General features: G+C 45.3%; 1 non-coding gene across 1 annotated transcript; it reads left to right on the top strand.

Annotated features, from left to right (window-relative positions):
• The first annotated feature begins 9,576 nt into the window (after positions 1–9,576).
• Trnat-ugu lies at positions 9,577–9,650 on the top strand. The gene has a single exon. It is a non-coding gene; the product is annotated as a tRNA-Thr (tRNA).
• The last annotated feature ends 397 nt before the right edge of the window (positions 9,651–10,047 follow it).

Below are 10,047 nucleotides of genomic sequence, written 5' to 3'. Positions count from 1 at the left end.
CACGTCAACAGCGACGTCATTAGGGACTGAGCAAAAGCGGTGTGTCAACAATAGGGAACGAAATCTGCCTTGCTGTTTCGAAGGAACCATCCCGGCATTTGCGATTTAGGGAAATCACGAAAAACGTAACAACAGATAACCGGACGCGGGTTTAAACCGTCGTCCTCCCGAATGCGAGTCCAGTGGACTAACCACTGCGCCCCCTCGCTGGATGAAGGCAAGGTGAACTATCTCGTCCTGACAGCCAGCCTTGATACTGCAAAAATATTAATTTTGTGTATTGTTTCATGCTGCATCTCTACGTGAGATGGAGAGATGTTCGAAATAAACATGTCAAACAAGGTTTTCGCAGCTGTAGTGTTTTGTGCGATTTCTTCAACTGAATAAAAACGAACACCAGACCATTGTTTTGAATGGTTTACCACCAACAGAAATTGACGGTATGCTGATAAACATGCGTGGCAAACTTCAGTTGTGCCGTTCCGCCTTGGGAAATAATCCGAATGACTTAAACTGTAAAAAAAAAAAAAAATGAACCACGAAAGAATTATCCGAATGGGATGGAAATCGGTCGATGTACATATACAGAAACAAATTATAATTTCAGAAAAATTGGACGATTTATTCCAAAGTACGAATTAAGCAAGTCAATAAGGCGTTGGTCCACCTGTGGCCCTCATGCAGGTAGTACTCTGTTTGGCATTCACTGACAGAGTTGCTTCATGTCCTGAGGGATATCGTGCCCCAAGTCTGTCCAATTTACACGTTAGATCGTAATAATCTCGAGTTTGTTTTAGGGTCCTGCTCATAATGCTCCTAATGTTCTCAGCTGGGTAGACAGATGGCGAACTTGCTGGCCAAGTTAGAGTGTAGCAGCAATAGAAACACTCGCATTGTGCAGGTGTGGATTATATTTTTTAAATACACACATGAAAAAAGTTTGGCGTCACCCCAGTTCCCTGAACTCAGGAAGATTAACGTTGACTGTGGATATTATATCACAGACAGTGTCCCTTTAACTGTTCAGAGGTGTCACTAAACCCGCCAAAAGATGTAAACAACTTTACATGAGCAGCGCTTATTAGACGGAGGGGGTCCGACAGCCATCAATTCCATTCATGCCACCAGGAATGAGGTACACGGCTCGTGTTGTCTCTAGTTGAACCATGCCTAGACGGTCTATATCACGGTTCTATCGCCACCGCATTGTTATTTTGTGCCAGAAGGGCTCTCAAAGAAGGAAGTGTCCAGGCGTCTCTGAGCGAACAAAAACGATGTTGTTTGGACATGGAGAAGATACAGAGAGACAGGAACTGTCGATGACATGCCTCGCTCAGGCCGCCCAGGGGCTACTACTGCAGTGGATGACCGGTACCTACCGATTACGGCTGTGAGGAACCCTGACGGCAACGCCACCATGTTGAATAATGCTTTCCGCGCAGCCACAGGGCGTCGTGTTAAGACTCAAACCGTGCGGAATAGGCTGCATGATGCACAACTTCACTCCCGACGTCCATGGCGAGGTCCATCTTTGCAACCACGACACCATGCAGCGCGGTACAGAAGGGCTCACCGACATGCCGGATGGACCGCTCAGGATTGACATCACGTTCTCTTCACCGATTAGTGTCCTATATGCTTTCGTCGGAGACGTGTTTGGAGGCAATCCTGTCAGGCTCTACGCCTTAGACACTTTGTCCAGAGAGCGCAGCAAGGTGGAGGTTCCCCTGCTGTTGTTGGGTGGCATTACGTCGGACCGACTAGCCGCTGGTCGTTGTCATGGAAGGCGGCGATACGTGAATGCCGTCCTCCGACCCATAGTGCAACCATAACGTCAGCATATTGGCGAGGCATTCATCTTCATGGACGACAATTCGCGTCCCCATCGTGCACATAGTGTGATTGACTTCCTTCAGGATAACGACATCGCCTGACTAGAGTGGTCAGCATATTCTCCAGAAATGAACACTATCGAACATGCCTGGGACAGATTGAAAACGGATGTTTGTGGACGACGTGACCCCACCAACCACTCTGTGCGATCTACGTCAAATAGTCGTCGAGGAATGGGACAATCTGGACCAACAGTGCCTTAATGAACTTTTGGATAGTACGTCACGAGGAATACAGACATGCATCAGTCTGAGAGGACGTGCTATTGGGTATCACAGGTACCGATGTGTGTACAATCTGGATCAGCACCTCTGAAGGTCTCGACGTATTGTGGTGCAACATGAAATGTGTGATTTTCATGAGCAACAAAAAGGGTGGAAATGATATTATTGTTTATCTCCATTCGAATTTTCTGTACAGGTTCCAGAACTCTCGGAACCGAGGTGATGCGAAACTTTTTCGTATGTGTAAGTCCGGTATGGGTTACCAATAAAGGACGACAAGAAGAGTCTTGCAATATCGTCGACGTAACGCTATGGTGTAAGGGTGCCGTGGGCAACAACCGAAGGGGTCCTGCTATGAAAAGAATTGAGTGTTAACTTGGGAGGAATGGAGATTGTCTCTCAGGAAAGCGTCTAGCGACTATTTATCAGTTTTTTAAGGAGATACGTTTTCTTCTATTTCTGGAGGATCTGGAAGGTACAGTATTCTGTCTCGCTACAACAACCTTGCATTCAGTACTTCCTGCAACCGTTTTGAAGCTCGTTAGTAGCTCAGGGTTATTTGTTGCAACGATGACAAGTGAAAAAAAAATTCCAGACAATAAGTTTAGCACGATTTCGGACGATTTTACCACCGGATTTAAATATGTATCTTCGCCACATATCGAGGGTAAATTGAAGCCACCAACCATAATTGTTTGAGTCTGATGCGAGTTTGAAGTAATACACATGATTTACTATAGAATTGACAAGCGAGGAACCGCTAAGAACTTCATTGTTACTAACCAGGGGCTATGCAAGCGGTAGGTGTTTTCCATCATCACAAATTTGACCGACCAGTTTCATGGCGAGGCTTTAACTTTGTCCCGATGGCGTTATAGACATGTTCCATTCGGTTCAGATCAGGATAGTTAGTTTGGAAGGACTTCAACGTGAAACTATTACCAAGCGCCTCATACCACTGCAGCACAACTCTTTCCTGGTGACACGTACCGTTATCATGCTGGAAGATGACATCGCCGTCTGGGAAGGCATGAAGCATGCGAGTGTGCAGGTTGTGGGCAGTTATGCTCACATGGTCTAAATCTAACACCGACGACCAGGGGAATTATCTCCGCAATGCAGAAATGACAACCACCGCGGCGCGGTTACTGTATCGAGCAGCTGTTTGCGTGGTTGATTGCATATCCCGGGACGACCATCGACCTGGTGTAACAGCAAACAGGATTCAGCGGATGAAGTAACACGTTTACATTGACTTGTGTTCCTATCTTCATTATTTCGTGTCCACTGCAGTCTTAATTTACGATGTCCCTCGGTCAATACGGGAAGTAGTTGTCTGCTGCGGAATCCAATGTTTAACGATTTGCGGTGTGTGCCGTGCTCTGAAACCCTTGTATATGCACGAGCACTGTACGTTTGTCGTTAGATTTGCCCCACATCGCCGCCTATCTTGCTTTCTGTAATGAAGTGTGGGCATCTAATATCTTGTCGCTACCTCGTGGCATCACCGAGCTTCAACCACTTTCCAACGGTTCAAAATCTGCAGATGTAGAGGTAATTTCGGGAGTACCGCAGGGAAGGGTGATAGAACCTTTATTGTTTACAATATACATAAATGACTTAGTTGACAACATCGGTGGCTCCGTGAGGCTATTTGCAGATGACACGGTTGTCTACAAGAAAGTAGCAACATCAGAAGACTCGTACGTAATCCAGGAGGACCTGCAGAGGATTAATGCATGGTGCGACAGCTGGCAGCTTTCCCTAAACGTAGATAAATGTAATATAATGCGCATACATAGGGGCAGAAATCCATTCCAGTACGATTATGCCATAGGTGGTAAATCATTGGAAGCGGTAACGACCGTAAAATACTTAGGAGTTACTATCCGGAGCGATCTGAAGTGGAATGATCACATAAAACAAATAGTGGGAAAAGCAGGCGCCAGGTTGAGATTCATAGGAAGAATTCTAAGAAAATGTGACTCATCGACGAAAGAAGTAGCTTACAAAACGCTTGTTCGTCCGATTCTTGAGTATTGCTCATCAGTATGGAACCCTTACCAGGTTGGATTAATAGAAGAGATAGACATGATCCAGCGAAAAGCAGCGCGATTCGTCATGGGGACATTTAGTCAGCGCGAGAGCGTTACGGAGATGCTGAACAAGCTCCAGTGGCGGACACTTCAAGAAAGGCGTTACGCAATACGGAGAGGTTTATTATCGAAATTACGAGAGAGCACATTCCGGGAAGAGATGGGCAACATATTACTACCGCCCACATATATCTCGCGTAATGATCACAACGAAAAGATCCGAGAAATTAGAGCAAATACGGAGACTTACAAGCAGTCGTTCTTCCCACGCACAATTCGTGAATGGAACAGGGAAGGGGGGATCAGATAGTGGTACAATAAGTACCCTCCGCCACACACCGTAAGGTGGCTCGTGGAGTATAGATGTAGATGTAGATGCTTAGAACTGTAGCACGCGAACAGCCGATCAAATTCGCCGTTTTCGATATGATCGTTCTCAGGCGACGCGCCATAACGATACGCCCCGTGTCAATGTCGCTTTTGTCAGTTGACCTCCGTATTTCCGTCTCGTATAGTAGGTAGATGATTTCCCATCCTTGTCGGCTCCGCTTGTATACCCTTGTCGTCATGTATCCAGTGTGTGTGTGTGTGTGTGTGTGTGTGTGTGTGTGTGTGTGTCACTGTTCTGTACGTTCCCTTGTTTTTTTCCTGCTGCATGATCACTGTTGTTTGTGGTGCCACGGAATGCTGTCAACGGCAGTGCGCTCTTTTCCGCCGCACGCACCACTACACCTACCGCCGACAAAATGCGCCCACAGCGCGTAAGTGCCGGCGCAGGCTGGAGCGGGAGACGTGCCCACGTGTATGAATACGTTTAACCTGCTCGCTTGCATTATTCAGGGCCTGCCTCACCTTGCACCAAATCATAGCCTACGGCGCCCAGACTAGATCTTTAAGGAAGTGCACTGATGCATCCAGTATTTCTATGTAGACCGATAGCCTCAGGGCCATGCGGGTTATCATCATTTTGCAGTACTTTATTGAATTAAATAATATGGATTGCTACTGCTATGATATGTTAGCTGTCTACACACACAGATAGCTATCCGTGTTGTCAGAACGTCGTTTGAAATAACCCTTCTGATCTGTTTCAGATACAGCCTACGATACAATTCAAAATTCATTTACCGTTACGAGTGCACGGGAATTTTATGAATTCAATCAGTTTTTAATGCAATTTTAAATCCATGAGCCCTGTTTTTATATGAGAACGTTCACTGGTAGGTTAATTTGGGGGAGGGGACAGAAAAGCGAAGTCATCACTCCCATAGGATTAGGATAGGATGGGGAAAGAAGTCGGCCATGCCCTTTCGAAGGAACCATCCCGACATTTGCCTGAAGCGATTTAGGGAAATCACGGAACACGTCTTTCAGGATGTCCGGACGCGGGTTTGAACCGTCGTCCTCCCGAATGCGAGTTCAGTGTACTAACCACTGCGCCACCTCCCTCGGTATGTGACAAGAAACATATTTTACTGCTAATGTCTATGCTGTATGAACGCCAGCTTTTCTTTTGAAGTAAGTGTACAATAGTTCACACTAGCAAACGCAATGCGCGCGCACACTATACGAATCACGTCCTTCATTTAGTTACTGTGTTTGTACCCCCACCCTGATCTTTCGTGTGTGAGAGTGACTGTAATATATTACATCTCTTTGGTTTAAACGTTGTCTGGATGTCTGCGCCCTCTTAATCAGGAATTCCTTGTTTCGGCTTTGAGTGCTTTATCCTCTTCAGCCTCTTGACATCTGAACGTAGTTGGTTAAGTCTGCTGCCAGTCACCATAGTTTTGTTGACACACTGCCAGGCTTTCTGTAATTTCTTCTCCTTTGTTCTCTACTCGCCGTCCTTTAATCGACTACGTTGTGATTTCTTGTTGGGTATGCGGCTGTATGAGTTATCTGAAGACACCGAAGTATTGGCGTTTTTTATCTTTTTTTAACTCTCACGTTATTTTCCCCATTGTTATGTGCATATCAGAGATACCACCATTTTTAGGTTTAACATAATTTCAATTCAACAATTCACAGAAAGTCGCAGTCGTAGAACTTTGTTACTTCGTTAGTGTCAGAACAGCAAGAACAGATCGCATGCTATCTAAAAACAATACTACTACTACTACTACTGCAACTACTACTACTACTACTACTACTACTACTACTACTACTACTACTACTAGACATTACTGAACGAACTTGCAAAGAAAGTGATCACAGAGCCATTGTAAAAAATACTCCCGCACATGAAGAAGAAAGAGAGAAAAAAAAGTCAAACTGAGAAATACTCTTGAATCCGTGAAAACAGCATAACGTAGTATTAAAATTTACATTTTTCAAGAACTTCCTAGCAAATGAACCCTAGGGCGCGGAACAGGACAACTGAGAAAGCATAGACACCCTTTGATGTTTGCGATAGCGTTTAAATTTAGTCTACTAGTTTTGAATGGTTCCCATTTGCTCCACCCTCTACACTAGAGCAAAAATTGCAGTCGCGCTGCACTACGCTTGGGTGCCATCACTTTCAATGGGGATGGAATCACACTCTGTCCTTAGAGAAAAGGCAGGGGGTCTCAGCAGTGTCTAAGGTCGTGAGGAACATCTACCTGCTGCCGATCGCATTATGAACTACCGTTTTCGACTGTTAAATGCGTGGGAATGAATATCCTACGGATGGTTTCATTTACGTCCTTTAAGCCACCCCATAAGGCTTTTTTGTTTCGCTTCTCAGCGGCGGTGTGTGAAATATTTTCCTCGGCCAGCCGTATGAAAACTACGTTACTTCAACGCCATGTGTCGCGGTTCTGACCTAGAAAAAAGGCGGCGAAATGGGGGTAAGAACACTGTGACGACGTTGTCATTGTGTAGCACGACCACGAGGGCATTGTGCAGAATTGTGAAATTTGGTGCCAACGTAACGTCACTAACCCACATTATAGCTCGCATGCAATTCCAAGCTGTGGCATTTTTTCGTGTGTGTAGACTCCTTGCTGTCCGCAGCCTCACCAAGCCCGAGAGTAATGTCGCAGGGCATCACGCTTTTGCACCATTGCAGAGGAAGGTTGTAGACACCTTTGAGCCTAGTTTCGAACTTACGCGTCGCAATGGCAGACAACTACGCGGTTTCTAAAAGTCATCCTGTAATTTTCTTGCGCAGTGTTTAACACAAGACGAAGTTTAAGTGCATGACTTAGTTCTGATTGAAATATTTTTTGAATGGGTTTCTTATGGAAAGCACTGTGGAACGTGTGGTCTGAATGTAGGTTCCGATATAATCGGCCCAGTTGGCGGACAGTATCACGATATTGTCACCGAAAGGTTAAAAACTGAGTCTGTTGCGTAGCCGAAAAGTCGAGCGAGGGAACAGGTATCTGCCGAGCTATTAAGGGGGGCTGGAGTATTCACTGGAAAGTGCAGTTGTGTTTCGTTTAGCTGTAATATAACTCTACAACAACGCTGAGACGCAACTCGCCTCCCATAAAGGAGCGACGTCTCCGCAGAAACGTTTTAGACGGCCAATGGTCGACCACGGAGAGGTAGCAGCACGGAGCTAACTGAAGGAGCAGCAGAGGATCCGCCAGAAGCTAGCAGAAGGTGGTGTATGAGCGCGGAAGTGGCCTGCCGTCAGAGAAAGTTACAGTACCGTCGCTGCAGAGACCTACGTGTTATTTCAGTTACGTGACTTCCAAGGGCAACTTCTGGTCTTTTGAAGTAATTGCACGGACACAGTTTCCTAAAGCAGAAAGGAGAAATTCTCAAATAAAGCTCTAAGAAATCGCCTTTGAAAATTATAGTATTTCCGAACGCTGGAAAGCAAAAAAATTGGTAATTATTGACACTGTCGGCGTAACTGGGTGAGTAGCGTTGAAACTTTGGGAGCTGTATAGTCGCTGTTTGGAAACTCGTTAGTAACAAAAATTTTTTTTCTTTACCAAATGATAATTAGTGGATCGTATTTCCAATAATACATGTTCTTATTGTTTATTAGTAGCCATGCGTTAGTAGAGTAAAAGTTCATTCTAGCTTGTGAAATGCCTTTTCGTTAAACGACAAAATTATAAACGTTAGCAACACTGAAATTTCGTGCGGCAGGGGGATCGAAACGGATTTTTTGCCTTTTACAGCAAGTGCTGTATCGGCCGAGCTATATGAGTACGACTTACGACCTGCCCTTGCAGTTCACCACCTCCAATTCCTCATACCCTACCTTTCAGAATGGCATACAGTAACTGAAATCGAAGGCCTGGGTATTGGCAGAAAAATTAACACTATTGGTTGGAATAGTTGTGCACAATGTAGATGCAATAGGATGAAATCCGTTATACCGACAAATGCAGTCAGTCAAATTTTGTCACATTTGATGTCAGTAGTCTTGTAGTATGTAAGAAGACGTCAACGATTCAGGTGGTTGGGGATGGAACTCTGAACAACGGCAGTCGGCTCTGTGCGGTGTTAGTGTGTGAGTACGTGCCTTTACTGTGGATAGCGAAGACACACCATTAGTGTCAATGCGTGTTGGGTACATAAACCGTAACTCTGACAGTGCCAAGCGAAAAACATTTGTGTGACGAAAAAGCAATAATCGCTACGTACAAGGAAATGGAACACACTAATCGTCGAACAGCCAAGAAGCTGAAGTATTCAAGAACACTTCTACTTTATTTCCTGAGACCGGGTGCATGATATGCACAGAACGGAAAATATTGGCGAAGTGGAAAATTATCTGAGGCACAGAAAAAGTAAATTTTGCGCAAAAGCAAGGGCCAGAAACAGTTATTCTTCTGAACTTTTATCTGATTTACAGCTGCCAGTAACTGTCAGGTGTGTACGCCAATTTTAGTTCCATAACTAACGTCTTGCTGTCGAGAAACGACTCTAGAACCCCGCTCTAGCATCCAAACATGGAAAGGCTATATATACGAAGACAGTAACTTGTTCTCGAAAGAACAGTTATTGTTGATGACCGTGCAGCTTTTCCCTGGAATAAATGATGACTAACTGAAAATCTCAACTGCCGACAGATGTTGTTGATATACCTCGATGTGGACAGCTGAAAATGTGTGCCCCGACCGGGACGCGAACCCGGTATCTCCTGCTTACGTTGCAGACGCTTTATCCATCTGAGCCACCGAGGACACAGACGAATAGCGCGACTGCAGGGACCCAGCCATTGACCTTCGTCTGTGCGAATGCGCACACGTTGCCCCAAACTCTTACGGGAATCGCCAAAGCGTGCGCGAGTAATGAATGGTTGGGCAAGTGTCTACAAGGTACAATACATATGTAGAATTGTGGACAGTTGGAAATGTGCGTCTCACGGAAAGCGTGCTAGGGATAAGTCCCTACAGTCGCGCTATTCATCTGTGTCCTCGGTGGCTCAGATGGATAGAGCGTCTGCCATGTAAGCAGGAGATCCCGGGTTCGAATCCCGGTCGGGGCACACATTTTCAGCTGTCCACATCGAGGTTTTCAGTTAGTCATCATTTATAAAAATGATGGACTGGAGTTTCCTCAAAGAAAGAAGAAGAAGAAAAAGATGTCATAGACTGCGTAATGGGATGAAGTGATCCTCAGTGATGAGTAGACTTAATTTAGATGGGCCAGATGGGTTTCCTTATTGGCGTGAGCTAAGAACGGATCAGAAATTTTGTGATTTAAGTGCCATGATTTTGGGCAGCCTTCTGCGGTAAAGGTAAGGCACGCATTAACTGTCTGAACTGAATGACCTGTAACATGTACACAGAGATGCTAGAAACTGAACTTAGGAGAACGTGTGAGGACCCAGGAGACGAAAATCCGATTTATCAGTAAGGCAATGCTTCTTTCATTGTTCCTGC

This window comes from Schistocerca americana, chromosome 7 (genome assembly GCF_021461395.2).
Source record: "Schistocerca americana isolate TAMUIC-IGC-003095 chromosome 7, iqSchAmer2.1, whole genome shotgun sequence".
NCBI classification, from domain to species: Eukaryota; Metazoa; Arthropoda; class Insecta; order Orthoptera; family Acrididae; genus Schistocerca; species Schistocerca americana.
This window is presented reverse-complemented; position numbering and strand designations above follow the sequence as displayed.